This window comes from Oryx dammah, unplaced genomic scaffold (genome assembly GCF_014754425.2).
Source record: "Oryx dammah isolate SB20612 unplaced genomic scaffold, SCBI_Odam_1.1 HiC_scaffold_25, whole genome shotgun sequence".
In the NCBI taxonomy this organism is placed as follows: Eukaryota; Metazoa; Chordata; class Mammalia; order Artiodactyla; family Bovidae; genus Oryx; species Oryx dammah.
In genome coordinates this window covers 82,852,827-82,879,947 of record NW_024070209.1, presented here as the reverse complement: position 1 = coordinate 82,879,947, position 27,121 = coordinate 82,852,827, and positions in this window count along the sequence as shown.

Here is a 27,121-nt window from a genome sequence, read left to right as displayed (position 1 = left end):
AGTTCAGTTCAGTTCATTTGCTCAGTCGTGTCTGACTCTTTATGACCCCATGAATTGCAGCACGCCAGGCCTCCCTGTCCATCACCAACTCCCGGAGTCCACCCAAACCCATGTCCATTGAGTTGATGATGCTATCCAACCATCTCATCCTCTGTCGTCCCCTTCTGCTCCTGCGCCCAACCCCTCAGTCATTTGTGTATCTTTGGAGAAATGTCTAGTCATGTGCTTTCTCTGTTGGCCTTTTAAATATATTATTATTAAGTTGTAAGAGCACTCTTTGGCTTCTCTGGTAGTTCAGCTGGTAAAGAATCTGCCTACAATGCAGGAGATCCTGGTTCAATTCCTAGGTTGGGAAGATCCCCTGGAGAAGGGAAAGGCTACCCATTCCAGTATTCTTGCCTGGAGAATTACATGGACAGAGGAGACTGGCAGGCTATAGTCCATGGGCTCGCAAAGTCGGATATGACTTAGCAACTTTCACTTTTGAGAGTACTCTGTATGTATTCAGGATAGTCTGTTATGAGACAAATGATTAATTTTTAAAAAAATTTTGTGCCTGTGTTTCACTGTATGGAATGGTGCCATTTGTAGTACAAAATTTTTAATTTTGATGAATTCAATATTACATATTTTCTGTAAGCAAAATTATATCCTCTGATGTGTGATTTTCCTGCAAAAAAAAAAAAGGAAAGTTTACCTTTTTTCTTAAAAATCTATGTTTTGCAAGTACATATTGTCATATACCCAAACCATAATCAAGACATATAGAACAGTTCATTACCCCAATAAATTCACTTGGGCTATCGCTGATCTATTTTTTGTCCCTAATTTTTTGCTTTTTAAGAATATCATGTAAATGAAATTATAGAAAATAAAAGTATCAGATATATTTCTGATTTTAGTGAAAAGGAATTCTATTGAGTGGTCCTTTATATTAACACCTGCACCTTAAAAAAAAAAAAAAAAGGAAACAAACACAGCTCACAGTTTTAATTTCAAGATTCCTCTGTTATAATTTTTGATGTGACTCTTCTATTGTAAATATATAGGACATCAACATGTTTGCATTCAAATGAGATATGCAAATTTCATGGCTTAAAAGTCTTGAGTCAAGTTTGTGAAAAGGTTATTCTAATTAGATAAATTATAAATGGGATAGGGTCGTGGTTTTCTAACTTTTTAAAATTGGATGAATTATTTAAAATGAAACTTTGCACAGAAGCTCAGTATGTAAACACATCAAAGCTGAGATTCTCTGAACTCTTTTATTTTTTTTAGATTACGAAAGTATGATAAAACATTTATAGGAGGCTTGGAAAATACAGAACAAGATTACATATAGTTTCACTATCTATTACAATTATTTTTAAGTAGACAAATTAAGATTTTTTTAGTTAGAGTTTCAATATCAAACTCTCAAAAATTAACAATGAATGAACAGAATTCTCTGTATGAATTCTGAATAGACACTGTGCCAATGTCTCCCCCCTGCTCCCACTTTTCTTCAGAACATAGTTTGAGTATACATGGTCTCAGTCTTGAGTTATCTTTGGTTGACTGATCCACTAGAAGCAGCGCTTAGATACTGGCCCTCAGTGTCAGTCTCAGGATGAGGAAGGAAGAGAAACTTTAGAGACAATTAGCTGAAATTACAGGTTGTCATCTCAGGCAATGGTTTTCCTGCTCCGCTCTCCACCGCTCTGAACTCCCAGGATGAACTACCAGGAGGGAATGAGAAATACTCAGAGACAATGTCTTTACACATTGGGAGGGCTGCTACAGGGGGCTGATGAGAATAGTTCAAAGTTACTCCTGAAGATAGATCTAGAACGTAAGGGATTAAACACAGAAGAAAGAAGAACATTCTAAAGACAAGATTGACACTGATTCCAAAAATGTTTGAGCAAGGTTTTCCTGACCCATACAAAATACTGGACTAAAGAGCACAAGAGCCCTCATAGCACTGAATTCTGCATCTGTGGGTGATGGCATATACTGAGCCCTTCTGCAATAGCTACTACTGACGAGCACTCAGCTTTTATTTTGCCACTTCCCACTATCTGTCCTAGAGGTACAGAGGGGAGTGTCACAGTGACTGGTGATGAGGATCCCCAAAGTAAATGTGTCTTTAAGTTTTCAATTCCAACCTTGTAAAAACAAATCGACCCCAAACTCAGAGTTTCTAACATACAGTATTTATTAAAGCACCATGTTTGTTGTTTAGTCCCTAAGTCATGTCTGACTCTTTTGTGACCCTATGAATCATTGTCCCCCAGGCTCTTCTGTCTACAGGATTTTCCAGGCAAGAATACTAGGGTTGGTTGCTATTTCTTCTTCCAGGGGATCTTCCCAACACAGGGATTGAACCTGGGTCTTATTTCCTTAATTCCAGTCCTTTCGGTAGTATGAAAAATATTTGTTAAAAAAAAAAAAAACACACAGAAAGGAACTCTGTAACTTCCTCTGTAGATACTGTGCTGTGTGAGTGTGGTTTTCAGCATGTGCAGAGGCAAAAAGGACCTGCCAGTGATGGCTCCCATTGTTTCCTCCTTTCTATAAGCATCCCTTTCTTGACTACACCTAGGGGATTGTTCACAGGACAGTGAAGAAATAGGAGCATTTAGCACCCACTTGATTGGCCCTGGAGAACCGGGTAAGGATGTATTCTATTGTAGGAAAACTCTTATGTCTATACCTGAACAAGAGTCAGAATGAAGTCTGTTCAGGGGAGGGTCAGGCCAACCTAGGACCCTACAGGGATTAAAGATTATGAAACACTAGTTAGGTATTGTTTAATGAAGGATTGTCTAGTCAAAGCTATGGTTTTTCCAGTAGTCATGTATGGATGTGAAAGTTGGACTATAAAGAAAGCTGAGCACTGAAGAATTGATGTTTTTGAACTGTGGTGTTGGAGAAGACTCTTGAGAGTCCCTTGGACTGCAAGGAGATCCAACCAGTCCATCCTAAAGGAAATCAGTCCTGAATATTCATTGGAAGGACTGATGCTGAAGCTCCAATACTGATGTGAAGAACTGACTCATTAGAAACGACCTTGACACTGGGAAAGATGGAAGGCAGGAGGAGAAGTGGGTGACAGAGGATGAGATGGTTGGATGGCATCAGCAACTCAATGGATATGAGTTTGAGCAAGCTCTGGGAACTGATGATGGACAGGGAGGCCTGGCATGCTGCAGTCCATGGGGTTGCAAAGAGTCGGACGCAACTGAGCAACTAAACTGAACTGAATGAAGGACCTGATGATCAGGACCCTCAAGTAGGAAAGAGGATAGCAGTTAACCAGAGGAGGAAGGAGAAAGTAGATCAGAAAACCAGAATTCAGTGGCTGGAGTGGTTTCCAGGGCAGTGTATGATCAGTGCCAGGACCATCTGGCATGAGTGTGGGCATAGTTCAGTTCAGTTACTCAGTCATGTCCGACTCTTTGAGACTCCATGAACCACAGCATGCCAGGCCTCCCTACCCATCACCAACTCCCGGAGTCCACTCAAACCCATGTCCATTGAGTTGATGATGCCATCCAACCATCTCATCCTGTCGTCCTCTTCTCCATGGGCATATGAGAGAACTAAAAAAAAAAAAATACACCCTGTATTTTTGCATGGCTACTGTGAGTCAGGAATTGTTTTAAATGCTTTATACAAATTAACTCATTTGCTCCTCATAACTGGTTTATAAATTATTTTTAAGCTCATTTTACAGATGAAAACTCAGAGCCAGAGATGGTGAATAAATAATTTGGTCAGATCCAGACACGTAGAAAGCTGCATACCTGTTTTCTCCCTTGAACAAGTCACCACATGTCTGCTCAGCCCAGAATCTCAATCTCCGTGTCTGCCACCTTCTTCATGAGCAATGGCATCACCTGGCAGCTGAGCGGGCAGAGGTAGAGGCGGGCAGGTGACTGACACCCAGAGGACCTAGGAGGATACATTCAGAGAAAGCATGCCAATCTCCAGAGAACAAGATCAGTTTAGGGCCCCTTTTCCTGAACTAGAGGTTCAGAATCAAGGAGATGTGTTACCAGGAGCAGAGAATGGAATATATAAACCTCTAGGCTGACTTGAGCTGAGTTGCAGGAGGTCTGTCTTGGGATTGCTTCACTGGATCCTAAATGCAGGGGCAGGGCTGTGGGAACATTCCAGCTGTGAATCCTGGAGGGCCACGTGCCAAGTTAGACATGGCAATTAACTAGCAAGCATTTCTCTGTCCTACGTTAGGACCTGTTTGGGGTATGAGGAATTCACAAGGGAGCAAGATCATTCTTGCCCTGACCCTGCTTCTCAGTGAGTGGCACTGCCTACTATGTTGCCTACATTTTGTCCACACCTAATAGTGCCTCTTTTTTTTAATCACAAGAATAGAAATGATCACTGACATCATTATTTTCTGAGACAAACTTTCCCATGGCAATTTCCATGGCGATTTTAATAAAACCCAAATGGAAATTCAATTTATTAAAAACACATATTTTTTTTTCTATTTCCTCATTTTCTATTTAATTGGAACATTAACATGAGTCTAAGAAGATAAAAATTAGATGAACAGCTTAAAACAAAATCTCTTAAATGTCAGTGAAATTGTGCAAAATGTTGCATGCCATGGATTGCCCATCCTTGGTCCATGGGGAACTGTTGCTGGTAGGGCATGGTCCCTCCCAGGAACTCATCCAACACCATGAGAGCTAAACTTCCATGCTGGTCCGAATCAAAATCCAGTGTCCATGGGTCCTTTTAAACATAAATGTTTTCACACACCCTACAGTATGGAATTAAATTATTTTATCCTCGTATTGTTTAAATATGCATCCACACAAAACTAGATCTAAAGTCGTTATGTTTTTAATTCATACTACTTTGAAGTCAAAACAAATTAACAAGCTAAAACCAGACAAATTACCAAAGCAAAAATAATTTAAATTGTCAAGAGTTATTAATTGTGCTGAAACTAAATTGCTGCTTGCACTAGGGCTGTGATGTGGACTATTCCTTTAATTTGTGTATGCCTTTTCCGATCTGTTGGACTGAAGCTCATTTTTTTCACCACTTTTTGGACTGCTTCAGAGCCTTCATCCCACAGTTCAGAGTGATGTCATTTAGAGTTCACTCGGCAGGAGATCATCCTGTGCCTACTAAATCTGCCTTTGTTTTATTCTCATTAGCCTGGGACAGTTAAAGTAGCCCTGTCTGACTGGTGACAACTCATTTGTAAATATAATTGCAAACTTGGACACTGAAACTGTGAGAAAAGATCTGGAAATAAAGCAGTTTTGCAGTTTTGCCGATAGTTTAGAATATGCTATTTTAAATTGTTCAGTGATTATCAATGACATTACAATTTTTTAAAAGTCTTGTAGGGAACTTCAAGACCTCTGAAAACTTGTCCTTGGACTTCTGTTTATCAAAATCTATCCTAAAATAACTATGATACGGAACTATTTCTCACCCTACATGGTTTACATCCTCTTTCAGGTTTACTTTAGAGGAGACAGCAGATAAAAGTTCAGGCTGGATTTCAGGTCCTCCTGTGGGAAGTTAGGTCGTGATGGCATGGATGGACATGTCCTATGAAGTTTTCAGTTCAGTTCAGTCACTCAGTCATGTCCGACTCTTTGCAACCCCATGGACTGCAGCACGCCAGGCTTCCCTGTCTATCACTAACTCCTGGAGCAACTCAAACTCATGTTCATTGAGTTGGTGATGTCATACAACCATCTCATCCTCTGTCATTCCCTTCTCCTCCTGCCCCCAATCCCTCCCCACATCAGAGTCTTTTCCAATGAGTCAACTCTTTGCATGAGGTGGCAAAAGTACTGGAGTTTCAGCTTTAGCATCAGTCCTTCCAATGAGCACCCAGGACTGATCTCCGTTAGGATGGACTGGTTGGATCTCCTTGCAGTCCAAGGGACTCTCAAGAGTCTTCTCCAAAATCACAGTTCAAAAACATCAATTCTTTGGTGCTCAGCTTTCTTTATAGTCCAACTTTCACATCCATACATGACTACTGGAAAAACCATAGCTTTGACTAGAAGGACATTTGTTAGCAAAGTAATGTCACTGCTTTTTAATATGCTGTCTAGGTTGGTAATAACCTTTCTTCCAAGGAGCAAGTGTCTTTTAATTTCATGGCTGCAGTCACCATCTGCAATGATTTTGGAGTCCCCCAAAATAAAGTCTGTCACTGTTTCCAGGGTTTCCCCATCTATTTGCCATGAAGTGATGGGACCAGATGCCATGATCTTCGTTTTCTGAATGTTGAGTTTCAAGCCAACTTTTTTCACTCTCCTCCTTCACCTTCATCAAGAGACTCTATAGTTCTTATTTGCTTTCTGCCATAATGAAGTCAGCATCTGGATAGTTCGTCAATAGAATCAAGTGAATCAGCCTTAAAACAAAGCTATGTGTAGCATCCCTGTGTTTTCCAGAAAATAGCCCAATGGGAAACTTTGCAAAAGTCAATGTTCTTCCGTGGCACCCACATTGGCATCATGTGTAAGTCCAATATACTTACGCAATTGATGGAAGACTCACACCTTAAGGTCAGCTGTCTTGATCTATAATGAATTTTTTATTGAGTCATGAGCAGAGCTTAATAGACAGTCACTAGCTAAACCTCAGTGACTCCTCTCTGAGCCACAGAAGACCTGCCTGTCAAGTTAGGGATGCAGTAGGGCCTGGTCCATGAGAGCTCCAGGTTCTACTCTGGACCTTGCCTCTTGGCCTTGATCAAGGCGTTTCTCTTGGACAGGCATCAGGTGGCCCTGCTGTAAAATGGGAATAATAGCAGCATTTGTGGAGAAGGCAATGGCACCCCACTCCAATACTCTTGCCTGGAAAATCCCATGGATAGAGGAGCCTAATGGGCTGCAGTCCATGGGGTCGCTGAGAGTTGGACATGACTCAGTGACTTCACTTTCAGTTTTCACTTTCATGCATTGGAGAAGGAAATGGCAGCCCACTCCAGTGTTCTTGCCTGGAGAATCCCAGGGACGGGGGAGTCTGGTGGACTGCTGTCTTTGGGGTCGCACAGAGTCGGACACGACTGAAGTGACTTAGCAGCAGCAGCAGCAGCATTTGCTTTAGAAGCTGCAGTGAAGACCAGGTTGAAATAAGACAGGGAAAGTGATTGTTGCCACAGCCCAAGGAGAACAGGGACTTCTTCAATTGAGACCCTATTATTGACATTAATACAAAATTCGATATTTTCCTCGAGGCATGGGAAAGGTTGACTCTAGAACATAAGTTTTCAAACTTGTCTGCTGAGTAGCTAGAAGTAGTAGTAATGCTTGGGTCCCAGGAGATTCTGTTTTACTTGAATCAGGGGTGGAGGAGACACTGGGATTTTAAAAAGTCCCCAGGTAGTCCTAAAGTGAAAGTGAAAGCCACTCAGTCGTGTCCAACTCTTTGCGACTCCATGGACTAGTCCATGGAATTCTCCAGGCTACAATACTGGAGTGGGTAGCCTTTCCCTTCTCCAGGGGATCTTCCCAACCCAGGGATCAAACCTGGGTCTTCCGCATTGCAGGCGGATTCTTTACCAACCGAGCTATCAGGGAAGCCCAGTTAGTCCAATATGCAGCCAAATTTGAGACTCAGCTGCTATTGAAGAGGAACTCACAGGAGGTGCAGGCAGGTGCCATGAATACTGGAGACAGGAATCCTTGTCCCAGTCTGATAGTTGACCCCTCCATACCCAGCTCACAGTTTAGATAGAATGAAGCCAACCAGCGTGTGTGTGCTCAGTCATGTCAGAGTCTGTGATCCCATGGACTGTAGCCCCTGCTAGGCTCCTCTGTCCATGGAATTTTCCAGGCAAGAAAACAGTAGCAGGTTGCCATTTCCTTCTCCATGGGATCTTCCCAACCCAGGGATTGAACCCACGTCACCTGCATTGACAGGCAGATTCTTTACCAATTGCGCCACCTGGGCCAGATTTCAAATAAGCCTCATGGACTTCAAATGCTATGCTCTCCAGGCTCAGTACAGAGGGAAAAACCAATCCCTCAGGTTGTAGTTTTATCTCCAAGCTCCTTTGGGGGGAAAAAAAATGAATCCATGCAAAACCTGTTCATTTAAAATAAAAAAAAATTCATTCTTCTTAACTTTTTTTTTTACTGGTTCGTATTTATAAACATGGCACTATTGGTAAAGAACCCACCTGCCAATGCAGGAGCACAAAAGATGAGGCTTTGATCCCTGTGTCAGGAAGATCCCCTGGGGGAAGAAGTGGCAACCCACTCCAGTATTCTTGCCTGGGAAATTCTACAGACAGAGGAGCCTGGTGGGCTACAGTCCATGGGGTTGCAATGAGTTGGACATAGCTGAGCACATACACATACCAAGAAAATTGGTACTTGGAGACACAAAGTCCAGAATTTGAACTACGTAGCCATGGAAAGGCAAAGGGGTGTGTTTTCCTGTAGTTTACCATCAGCCACTTTCCTTGTACCACTTAACTAAGAGAACCAAGGATTTGAGAATGTCTCTGCAACACCCCTGGCTCCTGCTCCACCTCTGGTACAAAGTCTGGGACAGGACAGGTAAAGGTCACACCTGCACTGGTGCTGAACCCCATGGCTAGCTTCTGATTTGTGAGGATTCACCCATTTCTTAGCTGTCCATTCACAATCACCTGTTGATAACTGTGCTTTCTAAGGAGACTAAAGGAAAACATTACTGAACATTATGTGATCTACAAGTATAGCAAGATAATGGCCATGTGCAGAATGATGCATGCCTTACAAAACAGGTTTACGTATGTTTCTTCATGTTCACAGTAAGACCATAAATACATCTTTCATTTGAATTTTATGCAGGAGAAAACAAACGTGTAGAGGTGATTCACTCAGTGGTATCCATCTAGTAAGTGATTGAGCAAGACTCCATGTCTCATGACAAATTCCATGTATCCCTACTGTACTGTGCTCACATCTGGGGTGAGAACCAGAGTCCCGTAGGACTTAAATGTCTCATTATCTTGCAGTGTCTGCTTTGAGAGAATCTGAATTTCTAAGATCTGTTCTTTCTCTTCTCTCCCCTCCCTAATACCCTCTTCTTTTCTCTCCGTCCACTTTCTCATGTTCTTTCTTTAGCTTTATTTATATCCCTACTCTTTCCCTCTTCCTGTAACAAATCTGGAACCTTCACACGTTGAGCCTCTTTTTACCCCAGTGCATTGGTCATTCTCTTTAAACACTGCTCTATTTTCCCCAAGGAAAGTGTTTCCTTGTCTGCATTGAGATGCGGTTGACTTTGGTCCCAGTGCTGTGTGACTGGAACCAAACATCCCCCTGCATTCCAGCCAACTTCTTTTCCCAAAGCACTTGATCCAGATCCCCAGCTGCCACTGCACCTGTGAGGCAAAGGAAATAATTCACAACCTCAAGACTCTTCCCATTTCTTCCAGTAGCCTTTTGGCACTTAGGTTCTCATATGGAACATCACCCTTGATCATTTGAATTTACGCTTGAAGTCTTCATGTGGTTTCCTTGCTCTGGATTGGATGTCCTCCCAACCAATGGCAGCTCTTCCTCTGGCTCCATCCTTCCATCCATCAAGCTCGCCCTAATTGAGGCACAGACCCTTTTTGAGGTAGGATATCCTTTCCCTCTCTTTCAGGAGTGCTCTGTCCTACTCAAGAGAGCTTTCGTGAGGAAGAGAAAACACCTAACTTCTTTCATGGATCAGTCATAAAATCTGGCATATTTTAACTCATGCTGTGAGTTTGCTGTTTAAAATAACTTTATTATTTTTGGCTGTGCTGGGTCTTCACTGCGGCATGGACTTGTCTCTAGCTGTGGAGACCGGGAGCTACTCTAGTTATGGTGTGATGGTTTCTCATAGCAGTGGTTTCTCTTGTTGCAGAGCACAGGCTCAGTAGTTGTGGCACATGGGCTTAGCTGCTCCACGTGGCCTGTGGGCTCTTCCCAGCTCAGAGATCGAACCTGTGTCTCTTACATTTGCAGGTGGATTATTTACCACTGAGCCACCAGGGAGGTCCGAGTTTAATTATTTTAAGATTGAGGATCATTTCTTCATCAGAATGTTAAGAAATTATGCTACTGATTTCAACTTTCAGACCAAAAAAGTAAATACTGGGTTTTCTACAAAACTCTCAATTTCATGATAATTTTTTTTTTTTAAGAGAACATGGGTTCCAAATGGTAAGATTATGATAACAATCATTTGAATTAGACCAGACTTTAATTTTGATATTTTTCATGTAGAGGATTACTTTAGCTTCCGAATAATTTGAACCAGTTTTTGGTTTGTTGTATTCAGTGAAGAAAACCAGTTTAGAGTTCTTCCCCACCCCCCCCCCCCCCCCCCCCCCCCCTTTTTTTTTTTCATTTAAATCAGTGGATCATGTGCTTCACAAAAAAAAATGCCTATCTTATATGGAAATTGAGGGTTAAAATTTTATAATTTGAGCTTGATAATATCAGACTTGCATTTGAAATTACATCTATTCCATGTTCCTGAGTTCTGGCATGTTTTCTATCAGCTATTTCTGTATAGTTTAAAGATTTAAAGAGAGTCAGTCCCTTATCTAGCTTCATTTTTCTCAACTGTAAGAAACTGGATTTGAATTGGTTCATGGTCAATGGCCTTTTCAGGTCCAACAGTCTCTTTTATGTTAGCTCCAAATTGCCAGTCTAAAAACATTGGGTATTAAACTTGCAAAACACAATGATTTAGTGTAAATATTTTGTATATCTCATCTTTCTATGATTACCCAAAAGGACCAGAATGTAAAGCTATTTCCCTAAGTAGGTAAATAATTGTTTCTTAGTCCATACAAGGTCATGATTTTTCATTTTATTTTTAAATTTTTTTGCTTAATAATGACTCAGAGGATTTATATATACAGACACACACACACACATATATATATATGAACAGGCTCATGTGATTTTAGAATTAATTCCTTTTAAAGCTTAGCTGTTTTTAGGGTAGATTCTCAGTCATTTCAATATACAAGGATGCTTCACTCCTGATTATAAGCTCAAGAAATGTTGAAACAGGGTTCAGACCTATTCACATTTGAAAGATTCTTCATAAACTCCTTTTTATCAGATAGCTCTGGGATTCTTCAAAGCCTGTAATTGCATTAAGTGGAGGGCAGCTCTTTTTTGGAAATCTTTGCTGTCTCTGGTTCTCTCTCTCTTACCAAGTTACCTTCACTGTGAATACCTGCATTTCATTAAAGCAATCAGCCATGCCCTTATGTATTCCTTGCCTTATTTATTATTCAGGGGGTTAGAGGCCTGATCACTCAGCAAGAACATACAATCTTGTGAGTCATGGGGGTTTCTCAGAACCTTTAATTCTCAGAAGTCCTTAATTTGAAGAGACAGTACACTAATGTTCTAAACAAGTTCCCATGAGTGCTCCATCTGCTCATATTAATGCAAGGTAAATCACTCACTCTGCTTCCACTTACTCCAAATGGGAAGTGGACACAATTCCTGTCTCTATCATCCAGAAGACACATGATCTTGATCACTTTCCAACTCTTCCTTCAGAATCCATAGCACACCTTCTTGGACCAATGACGTGGGGAAGTGGGGCCATACCTGCTCGCTACATTGAGTTGAAAGAGTTTTTCCTGCATGTTTGCATTTCTCCTAATGCAGGTATTCAGTCTACAGCAAGTGAACTCAGACTTCCCATGTGTATCCAAATATTCCTCACTGGCAGGTGTGAGGATCCGTCTTATTATTAAGATAAATATTTTTGCTGAAAATATCTGGCAGGCTATTTTGTATTCCCAGAGCATGGCGTACCCAGGACTCAATGCCATTATTGTTCATTGTCTGTCTCTCCTAGGAGACTCTGATCTGAGGACAGTAGCTCCGTCATGTTCATTTTTATGTTCTGCCGCTCCTCATACAGGTCCTAAGGTTGACTGACTCACTGACTTGTCTGGTGAGACCAAGTGAGGGACGGTCCTTAGCTCCATTTATATGAGGGAAGCCAAGTATTTTACCAAAGATTCTAAAGTAGTAAATTGCCCCAATGGAATTAATCCCATATATCCTGGTAACTTAATTAGTTATACCAAAACATTTGTTTACACTATAACCATACTACCCACTGGCTTCCCTGGTGACTCAGCAGTAAAGAATCTGGCTGCAGCACAGGAGAACCAGGTTCAATCCCTGGGTCAGGAAGATCCCCTGGAGGAGGGCATGGCAACTCATTTCAGTATTCTTGCTTGGAGAATCCCATGGACGGGGGTGCCAAGCAGGTTAAAGTCCATAGGGTCGAAACGAGTTGGACACAACTGAAGCAACTGAGCACATGCTCAGACTATCAATAAAAGAGAAGCATATGTGGGACGAAAGGAACTTGAAGCTGGAACTTAACAAATGGATAAAAATTTTAAAAACTTCTACCAGTATAGGGAAGATGGAAGAAAATACCAGAGAGTAAAAACTGAGGTGTGGGGTGCAGGGGCGGAACTTGGATATGGACTTGGTACATGTAGGAGTGAGTGATTCATTTTATTTAATTGGAGTTAAAGTCTAAGCTGGGAAAAAGTAGAAATACAGATAGTTAGGTAGATTTGGGTCTGGTTTTGAAGGGTCTTGAATGTGAGATGCCAGTACCTAAAACTGATATAGAACAACTATAAATTGCAATGTTTTGTGACAGTCTTTTACATTTGGCTTATACTTATTGACATTTAAAATGCTCCTGTAGATATTATAAGTTTTCATCTTTTTAAATTACCATGTGAGGTAGGAAAATGCTAGATGACTTTGTGAGCCTGAAGCTGGATCCTCAATGTGCTTTCAAGTTACACCATCCTGTTACAAGTCACAAGGGAAGCCCAAGAATACTGGAGTGGGTAGCCTTTCCCTTCTCTGGGGGATCTTCCCAACCCAGGAATCGAAGAAGGGTCTCCTGCATTCCAGGTGGATTCTTTACCAACTGAGCTATCTATCAGAGTAGCCCACAGTGTTGGTTAAGTTATAATTAAATAAACTTCCCATTCTCAGGACATATAAATGCTCAACGGCAACATGTTTTTTAGGAAGAATTTTGGCAATAGATACCCAAATGAGTGGGCTGCCCTTGTGTCTCAGCTGGTAAAGAATCTGCCTGCAATGCAGGAGACCTGGGTTCAATCCCTAGGTTGGGAAGATCCCCTGGAGAAGGGAATGGCTACCCACTCCAACTTTTTATCTATTTTAAGGTCTTAGTAACACAGGTTTTATAATCAAACATTCAAAACTGCTACATTGTGGAAGTCACCTGAAATGGGAGTGACCTCCCACAGTGTCTGCCTAGGTGGGACCTTGCTAAGGCAAGGATTGATCTTTGGTTCCAGGCTGTGAGGATAGGGTGAAGGGTCCTGAGAGAGGCCACGACAGCCAAGGGGGCTGAGACTTGAGGCACACAGTGGTGCTTCCTGAGTAGTACAGACTGGTCAGTTGTACACAGTTAGGTACAAATTTTCTATATTTCAACAATTAGTCTTGCCTTACTTTGAACACTGACCAAAAGTTGGCCCTAAAAAATACAAGTGGTAAAAATGCGTGCAGTGGACTTCGTCACAGGGTGTTGATGATACCAAGGGAACAAGTGCTCATCTTTAGGGGCATGGTTAAGAAAATTGTGGTCTATTCAGAAAATATGCTAGTCTGTGGCCATTACACATGGTTTAAAAATAGTAATATACACTTGTTAACATGCAGAAGTATCTGCAATATTGAATGAAAAAATTACTTAAGGTGGATAGTAAAAAATGTGAACGTATTCCAGATAGCATCACCGACTCAATGGACATGAATCTGAGCAAACTTCAGGAGATAGTGAAAGACAGAGGAGGCTGACACACTGCAGCAGTCCATGGGGTCACAAAGAGTTGGGCATGATATAGCAACTGAGCAACAAACAAAAACCTGTATTAGTTATCCAAGAGGAGATGTTGAGACATCTGTCTGATATTTGTATCTGAAATTCACAGGGGACGGGTCAGAATTGGCAGGAAGATGGTAATTAAAGACAGGAAACTGACTAAGATCACTTAAAGAATGTGAGTAGAAAAGGGAAGATGGATAAGATTGAATTCTGGACCCTCTAATGTAAAGCGGAGAAGAATACTGCCAAGTAGCTCAGGGACTGGGAAACTCTCTCTCTAAAAGGCCAGGCAATAAATACTTTTGAAACTGGAGGGGATGGGGCAGGGCACAACTTTTAAAAGGATGACATAACGTGAGGACACAACATAAACTGATGAGAACCAAACAGGTCCAAGGTGGCCAATGAGTCGACTTCCACTAGACTTTGAGACTCAGTTTATACTCATTGTAACACATCAGGGAGCCAAATGACACACCCACAGGGGCCATGACAGTTCAAAGGCCAACCTTAAAGGTCAAAAACTGGGTGGTGGCCCAATTCCTGGACATTCCCACCCTTTACCCAAAATAGTTAGAACACTCCTCCCACTCATTAGCCTATGAAATTATCCACCCTTATAAAATCTGACAGCCCCATACCGTAGGGCTGCTCTCACCTTCTGAGACGGTCTGTGGAGTGTGTTTCTCTCTAAATAAATCCACTTCTTACCCATCCCTTTGTCTCTCACTGAACTCTTTCTGTGATGAGATATCAAAGAGCTGCATTAGGTCCTGAGACCAGGTGCATGATTTCAGTTAAAGACCATAGGTTCAAGTCCCAGCCTGGGTTTTACTGGCTTTGAAGCCCAGCCCGTGGGTTTAAATCCCAATCTGAGTTACATGGTTTCACGTTCACCTCTGAAGGCCATGCTGTCTTGCCCGTGTCTCCTCAACTCTGTTATTGTATCATGGAAGCAGCCACTGACAGAAACAAATGGGCATGGCTGTGTTCCAAGAAAACTTTATCTACGAAAAGGAGGCAGCAAGCAAATTTGGCCAGCAGCTCGGATTTGCCACCCCTGGAGAAGATGAGAAGGAATAGAAACAGCGGTTAAAGGCAAACAGGCCGACTGTGGTGTCATAGAAACCAGGAGAAGATGCTTTAAGATGGAAAGAGTAGCCTATCAAGTGAAATTGAGGAGAATGAAGGCTGAGCACGAAAGCTTTCAGCTGCACGGGTCTGTGTGGTTTGTGGAATGCACTATTGTTTTCCACAATATCCTGAGGCTGTGACTCCTTCTGCCTGCAGTGTCCTCCACCCCAAATCTCCTTCATTTGATGAATCCCTGCCTGTTTTTTTTTTTTTAACCTTTCTTTTAATAAATGAAAGATTCTTTAAATCCTACAGGCTTTACAATTTTCAAAAGTTTCACACACATGATTTCATATAATAGTTCCTCTTTTTTTCCTTTCTTCTGGTCCTCAATAATAACTTGACCCCAGAAGCCTTCTTCTATAGTAGACAGAATAACAGCCCCCCAGAGAGCTCCACATTGTAATCCACAGAGCCTGTAAATATCTTACCTGTTACCTTGCAGATATGATGGAGTAAGGATCTGCTTACTTAAGTAATGGAGAGAGTATTCTGGATTTCCTGTGCCCTGTGTCACCACAGGGGTCCTGGAAGAGCTTGAACCATGTCCCTCCAAATTCACATATTGAAATCCTATCCCCAAGAATCTCAGCACAGGACCTTATCTGAAAACAGAGTGATTGAAGATGTAACTTGTTAAGATGAGGTCATACTTGAGTACACTGGCCCCCTAACGCAGTAAGACTTTGTTGTTGTTTAGTCACTAAGTTGTGTCTGACTCTGTGCAACCCCAAGGACTGCAGCACACCAGGTTCCTCTGTCTTCCACCATCACCCAGAGTTTGCTCAAACTCATGTCCTTTGAGTTGGTGATGCTATCTAACCATCTCATCCTCTGCTGCCCCCTTCTCATTTTGCCTTCAATCTCTAGTATGACTGGTACCGTTATAAACGGGGGAAATTTGGACACAAACAACCATATACAGAGAGAAGGTTATGGAAAGTTGGAGGCAGAGGTCAGAGTCATGTTCCTGCAAGACAAGGGATGCCAAAGATTGCCAACAAACCATCCAAAGTCAGGTGAGAGCCTGGAACAGATTCTTTCTCATAGCTCTCAGGAGAAACCAACCCTACTAACATTTTGACTTTAGAATTCTGAAGATGGAGAAAATGAACTGTGAGCTGAGGGAGGAGGCCAGCCTCTAGACACTGAATTCTCCCCTGGAGCCTCCAGAGAACACTGTAGCCCACCCTGCTCCATTATTTTAGCCTAGAGAGACCTATGTTGGACTTGTGGCCTACAGACCTTCATGATAGTAAATCTGCATCATTTTAAGTCACTAAGATAGTGGTAATTTGTTAGAGCATCCAGAGAAAACTAAAATACTTCCCAAGCTTCAAGTCCTTCATATACATTCCCAGCACAAATCTGTCACTCTGGATGGACCAGGAATATCTCAGAGGCAAGTGCCAGGTTTTACTCATATTCTAATCCTTAAAATATAATACATACTTAGTAAATAAACATAAGTAAATGTATGTTGAATGACTACATCTTTCACCATATTCTTTACTGCTTTTTCTGCCTGACATAAGCTACTCAAGTTTTAATTTTCTGGCTTTGAAACTCATTTTTCTTTACATTGCTTAATCAACTATATTTCATTTCATTGGATTACTTTAAACTGTCCTAAGCTCTTTTGAAATTCAGAACAAAAACAAAAGAAGACTTTGAAGACCCAGGAAGAAACAGGACCCATTAGGAAAGTGTCTTTAGCAGAAAGTTGTAATGTGAAGGCACTTGACCTAATTTGCAGCAAATCACTCCTGAATATATTGCAGTGGGCAGATTTGAATTGGCAATTTCACGGGAGGAGATGAGCTGAGCTGATCCTTATCCATCTGCAAATCTATTTACTCTTATAGGTGAAATAATAATAAATTTCATTACAGTTTATTGAGAACTTCTAATGGTTACAGATATGTTTATGAAGTCATTGATTTTTTTTTTTTAATATTGCAACTGCAAGCCTGGCTCTTCATGTCCTTGTGCTAAATATTCCTAAGTATGAATGATACTCTACTAAGCACTGAGTTAATTATGGATTCTCCAGGATGTCCTTAAGCTTGCAAGCTCAGCAGCAGCCTTGCCACTGAGTTGAACTGTGTTGAAATTTATCTCTGCAACAGAAGAATCCCTCATTTCAGACAATGGAGAGTCAGCTGATAGTTACAATTATGTCCAACCCAACCACATAAAAGCTCCATTGTAACAACAAGTGCTGAATATTTCCTTTGTGTGGCTGTAACTCAAACATTCCTCAAAGTTATATATGGTGCATCTTTATACTTTATTTCATTTAATCCTCCCCATAGTCCATGGGATTGTAAACAGTCAGACACGACTGAGCGACTTTCATTTCACTTCACTGTATATGACTTGGCTATTCTTACCACTTATTTGTAGGTAAGGAAAACCAAAGATAAATGTATGGAAAAGACTTAGCCAAGGTCATGTAGAAAGTTAACAGTAGATCCAAAACCTGTACAGGAACCTCTGACAAAAGTGATATTTGCTATTAATTCATTGGAAGGACACAGACTCCATGAGAGAGTACACTCATTCTCCTACCCCAGTGTGATTTGTCTCTCAAAGCCATAGACTCTTGCTTTTCAGATTTGGAAGGGATATTTGATCCAATCTCCCATGTCTTGGCAGGTGAGCCACCTTACCGAAGCACTTGCCATAGGTCAGTGAAAGAGAGAATGAGAACCAGAATGCAGATTCCTCTGCCCTCCCTTTGCTTTCCTCAGCAACACACATAGACAAGAGTTACAGTAAACAGTGTATCACACAGGGCCAAACAGTGAAGAAATCAGCATAAAGTGTGCACCGAGTTTGCTGGCTTCAGTTCAGGAAGAATTCTTGGACATAGCAGGCTAAGAAGGAAGCACGCAACCAACCAACCAAATGGAAGGATAGCTACAGAAGTAAAGGATGGCATGCGTTTACCTTATTCATATAAAATTATCAATAAATATCATGCAGGGTTAGACACATAGGTAAACCAGGCCATAGTACAATGGCATAAGAGGGGAATGGCAGGAATGCATAAGAAGATATTTGTATGATTGGCTCCTTCTGCATGGAATGTATTTTCCTAACGTCACTCCCTCTTCTTCCTACAATATTACTTATCCTTCAAGGCCCAAACCAAAAATCACTTTTGTCAATGACCCTCTATGATCTTCCCTTGGCAGGTAGAAGTTCTACTCCAAACACACTTTATCCATTTCATTAAAAAAGCCTACATCTGGGACTCACTCAATGTATATCAGTGAGTTGGCAGGTGTTCCCTTTCTGATGGATTCTGAAGGGCAGAGATGCTATGTTCTTCACATCCTGTGATAGCCTGCAAGGTCAGGAGGAAACAGAATAAGAGATGACCCTAGAGCTGGTGGAAAGGAGAAGTCTCTAAAGATGTGGTGGAGTGGAAGGGGTATTCATAAGAAAATATTTGATCAATTGACCAAGCTGAAGAAAGAAGATAGAAGTTGGAACCAAGTGAAAAGCTGAAAATGAGTAGATCTGGTTTCAGCTGTAGGAAGGCTCAAAGGCTTAACCATTTTTTGAGCAGAAAGGTGTTCCTAGGAAGATGGGCCTGGAGTGAGCTGTGTGGTTGATGAGGCCGGGTGGCCTGGGATCTGAATAAAGAAGATGGACATTTAGTGGTATTTCTTTGATGTTTCTGAAATATTTAGCACAGCTAGAATAGAAACAAGACAGATATGTGTAAGGATATCGTTGCTCTGAATCCCACTAGAGCCCAGCATGTAGGTCATCAATATGTGCTCTGGAATGTTCAGTACCTAGATATCTTCCATTTCTCCCTACTGTCTGTTCTTTCCATACTCCACCACTGCTCCCCACAGATGCAGGTACTGCTGTCCATCTTTGCATCCCTTTCTGATGCTGTTTCCATTCCAACCATCTAAACACACACTGAGCTTACTTCCACCACCCCTACCTTTCTGGTCCTTGCTCAATTACCTGGAATGCTCCTAATGGGTATCCACATGTCTTGCTGCTTCACTTCCTTCATGCTTTCCCTCAAATATCCTTTTAATCCACAAGGTCTTTCCAAATATTAAAATGAAAAAAGCAAATCATCCTTCTAGCCACCCTAACTCTCTTCATTCTTATTATCCTGCTTCACTTTTCAGCACAGTTTCATCATCTGACTTCCTACCTACTCACCTATTTATTAATTTCTTTCTATCTTCCTCCCAGTAGCATGTAAGTTTCCTGAAGGCAAGGACTTATTCATTTTGTACTTTGATGTATCCAAGGCCCGTGGCCATGCTTGGGTCACTGTAGGCACTAAAGGAACATAAGTTGAATGAAGAAACCAGAATGCTATACTCCTTCTAGCTACAAAAAGTCACCGTTCAGAAAAGTGATGCTGCCTGGCTCCATCTACATCCATTTCCTTAACACCAGCTTGAATCTAAATGAAATTCACTGCCTATTTGAATATAATGTGTGTTCAACTGCTGAAATTTCAACCCTTCAGTTACTCCAAAAGCCCTGAATTGCAGATTTTGCTTCTCTTTCTGTATTAATAAATCCCAGCATCCACTGAGACTGAGCCCACCCAAGTTATCACAAAATGTGGGTCTGATGCTTAATATCTCTTTTCTGAAAGAATTGGAAAAATACAGCAGAAAGCACCAGTTGGAAAGCTCTCATGGCATTTCTGCAACCATTCTAGCTCATTTTGGTTGGAAGCTGATAAAGATTGACTACCTTTATGTGGTAGCAATTCATCATGCTTAGAGTCTCTTTCTTTTGAACATCAATCTTATAAATTTACCAGAAGACATAATAGTGTAAATATATTATTCATAAACTAGAGTGAATCCCCACTCACCATCATAACCATTTTGACAATAAATCATAATGTGTAAACGGTCTTTTCTTTGTATTTTTTTTTTCTCATTTGGAGACTCAACAAAATACATCTATAAACAGAACAAAGAGCAGCAGAAAGAATTCTCTGAGCAAGAGCCAAAACTCATAAAGAGGAACCTGGATTAAATGCACAAACAGGAGGGAACACTGTTGAATTGAGATGATTTTTCTTTTCTGAGCTGCTAAACCGTTTAAAAGTCTTTGATATTGTATCTTTTACTTGTACCAAAACTACAGTTATTCTATGCCACTGAAAATTCTGGATAAATGCCACATACCTAATAATTCAAATAGTTAGAAGGTAAGTCTACTGATTATAGAAAGCAGCTCGGGACTTCCCCAGAGGTCCAGTGGTTAAGATTTTGTAACACAGGGAGTGCGGCTTTGATTCTCGGTTGGAGAGCTAAGATCTCATATGCCTTGGGACCAAAAAACCAAAACATAAAAAGGAAGCAATAATGTAACAAATTCAATAAAGACTTTAAAAATGATCCACATTAAAAAAAAAATCTCTAAAAAAAGGAAAATATCCTACTCCAGGTGACCTTCCTGACCCTGGAATCAAACCCGCATCTCCTGCATTAGCAGGCGGATTCTTTACCATTGAGCCACTAGCGAGGCCCTGAACTTGGGATAGAAATCTCTGATTTGCCCGTTTGGTTTATTTTTATAACTCATATCAGCATTTAGCAGCCATCACAAAATTCAGATCAATGACTTTCTCAACACATAGAGTTCATGTGCAAGTCAAAATATCAGATGGAAGTAACTTGAAACCACATGGTGTGATCCTGGTGTGCAATACAGAAATGACCTGTATCTAAACACTTCAGTGGATGACATCTGGGTTTGGGGACTATTCTCTGTCAATGAACGAAACTGATGTTAAGAATTCTTTGGGTTGATGAGATGATATTTCCCTTGGTATGTCCTGATATTTCCAAGAGACATGAAATAAGCACAAATAGGACCACCCTTCTGCTTTGTTGTCTAATTTGTCGATTCTATCAAATAATTCTTTCAGAAAAGATGATCAATCAATGAAACTACAGAAGTAATTAAAGACACTGTCAATACAGTTTCCAAAGGACTGAAGGAAAGAGTTCAGAGAATAAATTTCTTGAAGCTGCTACTTATCTATTTTCATGAACTTGGAAAAAAATGAGTTAATCTCTCAGAAATGAGGGCTCTTCAGCTGTAAAATGGGCTGGCAAGGTTCAATTTTACTTCAATGTGCTATTTATAGATGCTGTGACATTATACAGAAAGAGTTTGAGCATGGAAGAACACCATATATATTGTACTACAGATAATGATCACTGTTGTTGTAAATAAGAAGTGAGGTAGACTTAGTCATTTAAAATCTCCAGGGCTTAAAAAAAAAAAAAAATCTCCAGGGCTGAGACACACCCACAGTAGAAGAGAAAAACAATCTGTGCGTGTCTGATTCTCAGAATGGCTAGAAAGCTCAAATGATAACATGTTTTGGAAAGTACTTTGCAAATGATGTTTGACAGAGTGGTTAATGCCAATATCTCCTCAGAGGCACTGTCTTAAGAAGTTGCATGTTTCAGACCTTTTAGAACCAGAAGTTGTGCTCATAGCTCAGGCTTTCTCTCCTTTCATTACATGTTTGGTCATCATCACTCTGTATATTGAATTGAGAGCAAAAGAGGAAGAGGGTAGACCAGAAGTAAATGTTGCTGTTAGACACACAGCACAGTTTGAAACAGAGCAGAAAATTGAAGGACATGAACAGACTAGGTGCCACTTAATTTGCATATGGTCAAAAATAAATGCTGGGGCCAGAATTCAAGCCCAAATTTGTCCCCTGAGAATCTGTACTTCAGAAAACATTAAGGGTCACCATATTATATCACCTTACTTTGCAGATCAAGAAATCAGAGATTAGAGAGAGAAACCGATTTGCCCAAGGTCACACAGCTGACTGCTGCTGCTGCTGCAGCTAAGTCATTTCAGTCACGTCCAACTCTGTGCGACCCCATAGATGGCAGCCCAACAGGTTCCCTCATCCCTGGGATTCTCCAGGCAAGAACATTGGAGTGGGCTTCCATTTCCTTCTCCAATGCATGAAAGTGAAAAGTGAAAGTGAAGTCGTTCAGCCGTGTCCGACTCTTTGCAAACCCAAGGACTGCAGCCTACCAGGCTCCTCTACTCATGGGATTTTCTAGGCAAGAGTACTGGAGTGGGTTGCCATTGCCTTCTCCATGACTAGCAGAGACTAAAACCCTAATATCCAGACCCTGTCTCCTGCCTTTGGTCAGGTGCCTTTGCTCTGGGTTGGACTGTGGCTAATGCTCCATTTCAGGCTGAAGGGCACATAACTAGACACAAAGCCACCCCTGCTTCCTGCCTTAAAGAAACTCTCAATTTAGCAGTCTCACTTTGAAAATATGCCTCATGTGAAACCCAGGATGGCCTCTTCCAACTCTGACTCTTTTTCATATCACATGTATCCATTTTCTGTGTATGGTGGGTGGGGAATAGTGAAGGTGAGGGTGACTCAGGAAGTCTGAATTAGAACCTAGTTATTTGTGATTTTTAAAATTCACAACAGGTGATTCTGACTCACTGCCATGGATGATAATCACAAATGAGCTTTTTTTTTTTACATTTATTCATACTATAATAATTTCTTATAATTATTCATACCATAATTATTTCTTAGTTTTGTATCCTTAGAAGATTCTGGAGTAGGACTAGATATTATTGTTTTTCAGTACATCAGAAAAAGTTATAGTCTTTTTAAGCCATTTGCCAAGAATCACACTGTGCATTTGTGTCAGAACAGGAGCTAGGGTGTCTCCTGACCAGACCTCATTTCACTCCTTTCCATAGTGCCTACCATATTTTTTATGCCCTTTCCTACTATATCTAAGTATGCTGTTTCTCAGAGAAGAGCAGCAAAGGTGTTAAGAAGTATTTGTTCTTGAATACCCACCATATGCATTTACCTCACCAGTCCCAGGTTGGACCCTGATTTTCCCCCCAGAATGCAAAGAGACAATCAATCTGTCAAAGTTGAACCCACATCATGTCATTTAATTAATTTACAGTGAAAAGTACAACCAGCAGGGAGAGCAGCTCTTCTTTTGACAAACACTTTTTATCCCTGTAGAAGAGTTAACTGGTAAGTCAAATTTTAGCCAGATACTTATTTCTCATGAAGAAACAGAAAGAGAGAGAGAGGAAGTAAGTGTCAAAGCTAAGCACCAAATAACATTAAACTATGACTGTCTGGTACATGCTAAGCTACATTAGAGACACACCAGACAAGATGAACCCTTGACCTGTATCCTGGGTAGTGCTTGGATGGGTACAACCAGTGGACAAAACTCCTTGAGGGAAATAATATTTTCATATTGTATCTCCAGTTGGCCATGCAATAATACTCAGTAAAGGCTTGTTGGTTGTTGGAATAAAAAACAATGTCTCAGGCATTGGTCTTCCATGCTTTGAATCCATCTATACCACTTAATCTACACCATCTTAATCATATGCACTGCTGTATATATGATTCTTCTTCCTGCAGCAAAATGCCCAAAATGCTTCTTCTACTTTATTGCAGTCAGTCCCTGCTGCTGTGGCAAAATGCAATGAACTGACTGCCTTATACGGAAAGTTCTTACAGCTCTGGAGGCTGGAAGTCTGTGATCAGGGTGCTAGCGTGGCTAGGTCTGGTGAGAGCTCTCTTCTCGGTTTGCAGGCGGCCACCTTCTTGTTCTGTCTTCACATGGCAAGGAATATAGAGTGGACAGAGTAAGCTCTCTAATCTCTCTTCTTTATAAGAGCACTAATATCATCATGAGGGCTCCAACTTCATGACCTAATTACCTTCAGGGGGCAGGGGTAGGGAAGGTGGTTTAGGGTTTCAACAAGAGACACAAAGATGCAACATGCTTTCCATACCTGCCTCCTTTCTTTCTCATCCCCTACTTGACTTTACAAGTCCAATCAGGAGCTTTGTTGTCTCCTTAAGCCAACAGCTACTTTTGAATTTAATATCTGCCTTTTAACTATAACATTCCCTCCACAGCATACTAACAATATTCAACATCTGGCTTTGCCTGAGGAGACTTTTGGAAAAGACAGCGGGAATGGCAGAGTTGAGGAATTGGTCAGGCTCACCTTGAAGTTGTCATTTTATAAATGTTTATTCAACAAAAGAATGGGTTAATTGTGTTTCACTTTGGATGAGAAAAGCTAAAATCCTTATTTACAGTAAATCTAGAATTATTTTCTAGTAAATAACACACTGCCCTTTATTTCCAGGGATCTGTCTGAATAATGGAAATATGACATGACTATATTATTCCCAAGGATATAAGAGATAGATTGGATATAGACATGTATACATATTTATTGCATTCAAATAAAATAATTTTGCAAGCTTCTGAGATACATGAGAGTATAAATGAATCACTCAAACATGTCTGAAAGCATATGAACGATTTATATCACTTCCAAAATACAAAACATCTCAGAAGCACTACTATCAAATTAAGACATTGCTTAAATGATTATTTTCTGATACAGTCCAAGAGATTGGTTAGTATTTTAACATGGAATATAATTTCCAATTAACCTGTATCTCATATTGGAGGATCTTGATGGGAGTCCATAGATTGTATGAGTGAATGGATGAATAAGCCTGTGAGGATTTTGTTCTTTTTTGGCCCTTTAAGCAGACTGAAGCCATTTGAGTGGAAAGAACCCCTTTCTGGGACTGGGAGGGGGGCAGATTCCTCTGCACAGGAAAGAAAAGCTCCCTGATGAGGCAGTCATCAGTGTACATAGAGAGAGTCTGAAAAGAAACCCTGATATGAAGTCAGTACAGCACATATATCATCCCTTTCCATCTCCCAGGAACGCAATGAGTAGGCAGTTTGGTTCCCTTTTACAGGCGAGGGAAATGGACTCAGTGTGATGAAATAACCTACTGCTTACTCTACAGCAGTGGAATGGCTAATCTTGGACTTCAATCAGCCCACCTGTCTGATTCTAAGACTCACGCTTTCCAACACTGTGCTGACTCCTGTTCTCTGCCTACCCACCCCCCAGAAGGATTAGGTAGGACAGCAGAGTTTCCTAGACCAGAATGACTTGTTTTGCAGGAAGCCTTCCAAAAGAGGAAAGTCAGAGCTCTTTCTCACTTCTTATCTGATTAATCCAAGAATGGAGAGACAGAAGAGGTGGATAAGACTGTTGGTTTATACTCACCCCGTTCTAGCCAGCAAGCTGTCAGCATGTATACTATGATTAGTTGAAGATTATATCTGTATTTAAAAACCTGGGTGTGACCTCATCAGGGAGATCAAAGGCAGCTTTTGGGATTTAATGCTGTTCCAAAAACGTCAAGGGAGTGGCCTTTAATTAAGGAGTGAAACTCTCAGCAATATAATAGTAATGAGACCTTTGAAGTTTACAGAGCATGTTTCGTGTTTGATCTCATTTGTCATAAAACAAGAAATCACCATTTGCCAAGAGATTCCTGTGTTTCCAGCACCATGAGGGGGGAAATCACGTGCTATTTCACAATATACAGGAAGACGAGCAAGTCAATATCAGGACACCTGTCTTACCAGCATTGATGCTGAGGGCCAGAGAGCAGAGAGAGGTACCTTCTTCCCCGTTCACTGCCCTGCACTGTGCCAACTGCCAAGGGCTGCTGTCTCTCCTCCATCCCTTCCCAACTAATTTCTCATTCTATCTAGAATTAAATGAAAAAATATCGGTTCTCACAATCGAAAAGCTGAGCTTATGTCTCACAAGTCTGTTTTGTCTCAACATGATTGGAAATTAACCTAAAACTGAGAAACTACCTAGGAACAGTTGGACACATTTCATAGGCAAGATTCAAGTGTGGAAATCAAATGAGAGTGACTGTTATGAATTTGGGAAGTTGTGCACAATCTGGAAAAAAAAAAAAAAAACTGTTTCCATTCTAAGAGATCTAGGCTAGCTATGAGAGGGAGTGAGCTACTTAAAATAGACACAGTGTATAGGATAAAATTTCCTGTACTTCCTGGTGGCTCTTGTCACGTCAACAAGTCACGGGGCAGGGGGGTGGTTATAGTCTTGGATGGATTTTATGGATGCAAGCAGCCATCCCACATTCCCCCGAAATGTCCTTCCATTCCCAAATGTAGTCACAGGTGCAAAGCAATATTTTCATGAGGATGGCAAACATAGTATTGTATCAATAGAAAACAAAACTGACCTTGAATGATACTGATCAATGTGCCAGTCTGAAGTCTCTTACCAGTTGAGTGGATGACTGAATGAAGTAACTTCTTCCTCTCGCACGCACCATCTGCAGCAGCATCCCCCTGCTGCCTCTTCCATGACGTTGTTGTGACACTGAAGAAAAGAACACACAATCGCTAATCATCAGAAAGAAGGCAAAATAGGCAGGATTGTTCGTTTTTGCAAACAGTTCCCCAAGCCCTGCAATAAGCTCCAATTTTTAAAAGACTTGAACCATTGATGGATCAAAAAAAAACACAATAGAACAGGGCCAATAAAACTTGGGAGAAAACAAGAAAATGTTCTCTTGAGAAAAATGTTTCTGGCCTAAGAGGAAAGGATTTAAGTTTTTGAATAAGATAAACATGATGATGAAAGGATAGGCTGGCTTGAATCAAGGGTATTGTATTAAAAGTGACTAAGAAAAAGCAGAATGACTTAGAGTCAGCACTGGCTCTTTGTCACTGGAACTGTTAAAGAAAACTAGATGTTTACTCATCAGAAATGTGACAAAAGGAATTCCCACCTTGTGAGAGATGCTCAGGCATAGAATTTAGGCTCTCCTTGCATTTTAAGACTTGGTGAAGGACTACAAAGTACAATAGGATCAATGAAAAAGTGTTATCAGTGACCCAGACAGAAATTTAGGAAAATTCAAGTTTACATTAAATATACAGATGGGTTAAAAACATTCCTCTTGATATTGAGAAATGATCACTTGGGTAGTATGTGGTAGAACACAGGGGAAGAAGGGCAGGTGATACAATCATTAACTGGTTGTATGACCATAGGCAAGATATTTCATTTCATTAGGCCTCGGTCTCCTCGTCTCTAGGAAGAGGGGGTTGGATTCTTCGGAGAATCTCTGGCTCTGACAATCTAGAATTTTCTTCTTCCATAAAGGAGGGGTGGCCAGAAAACAGAA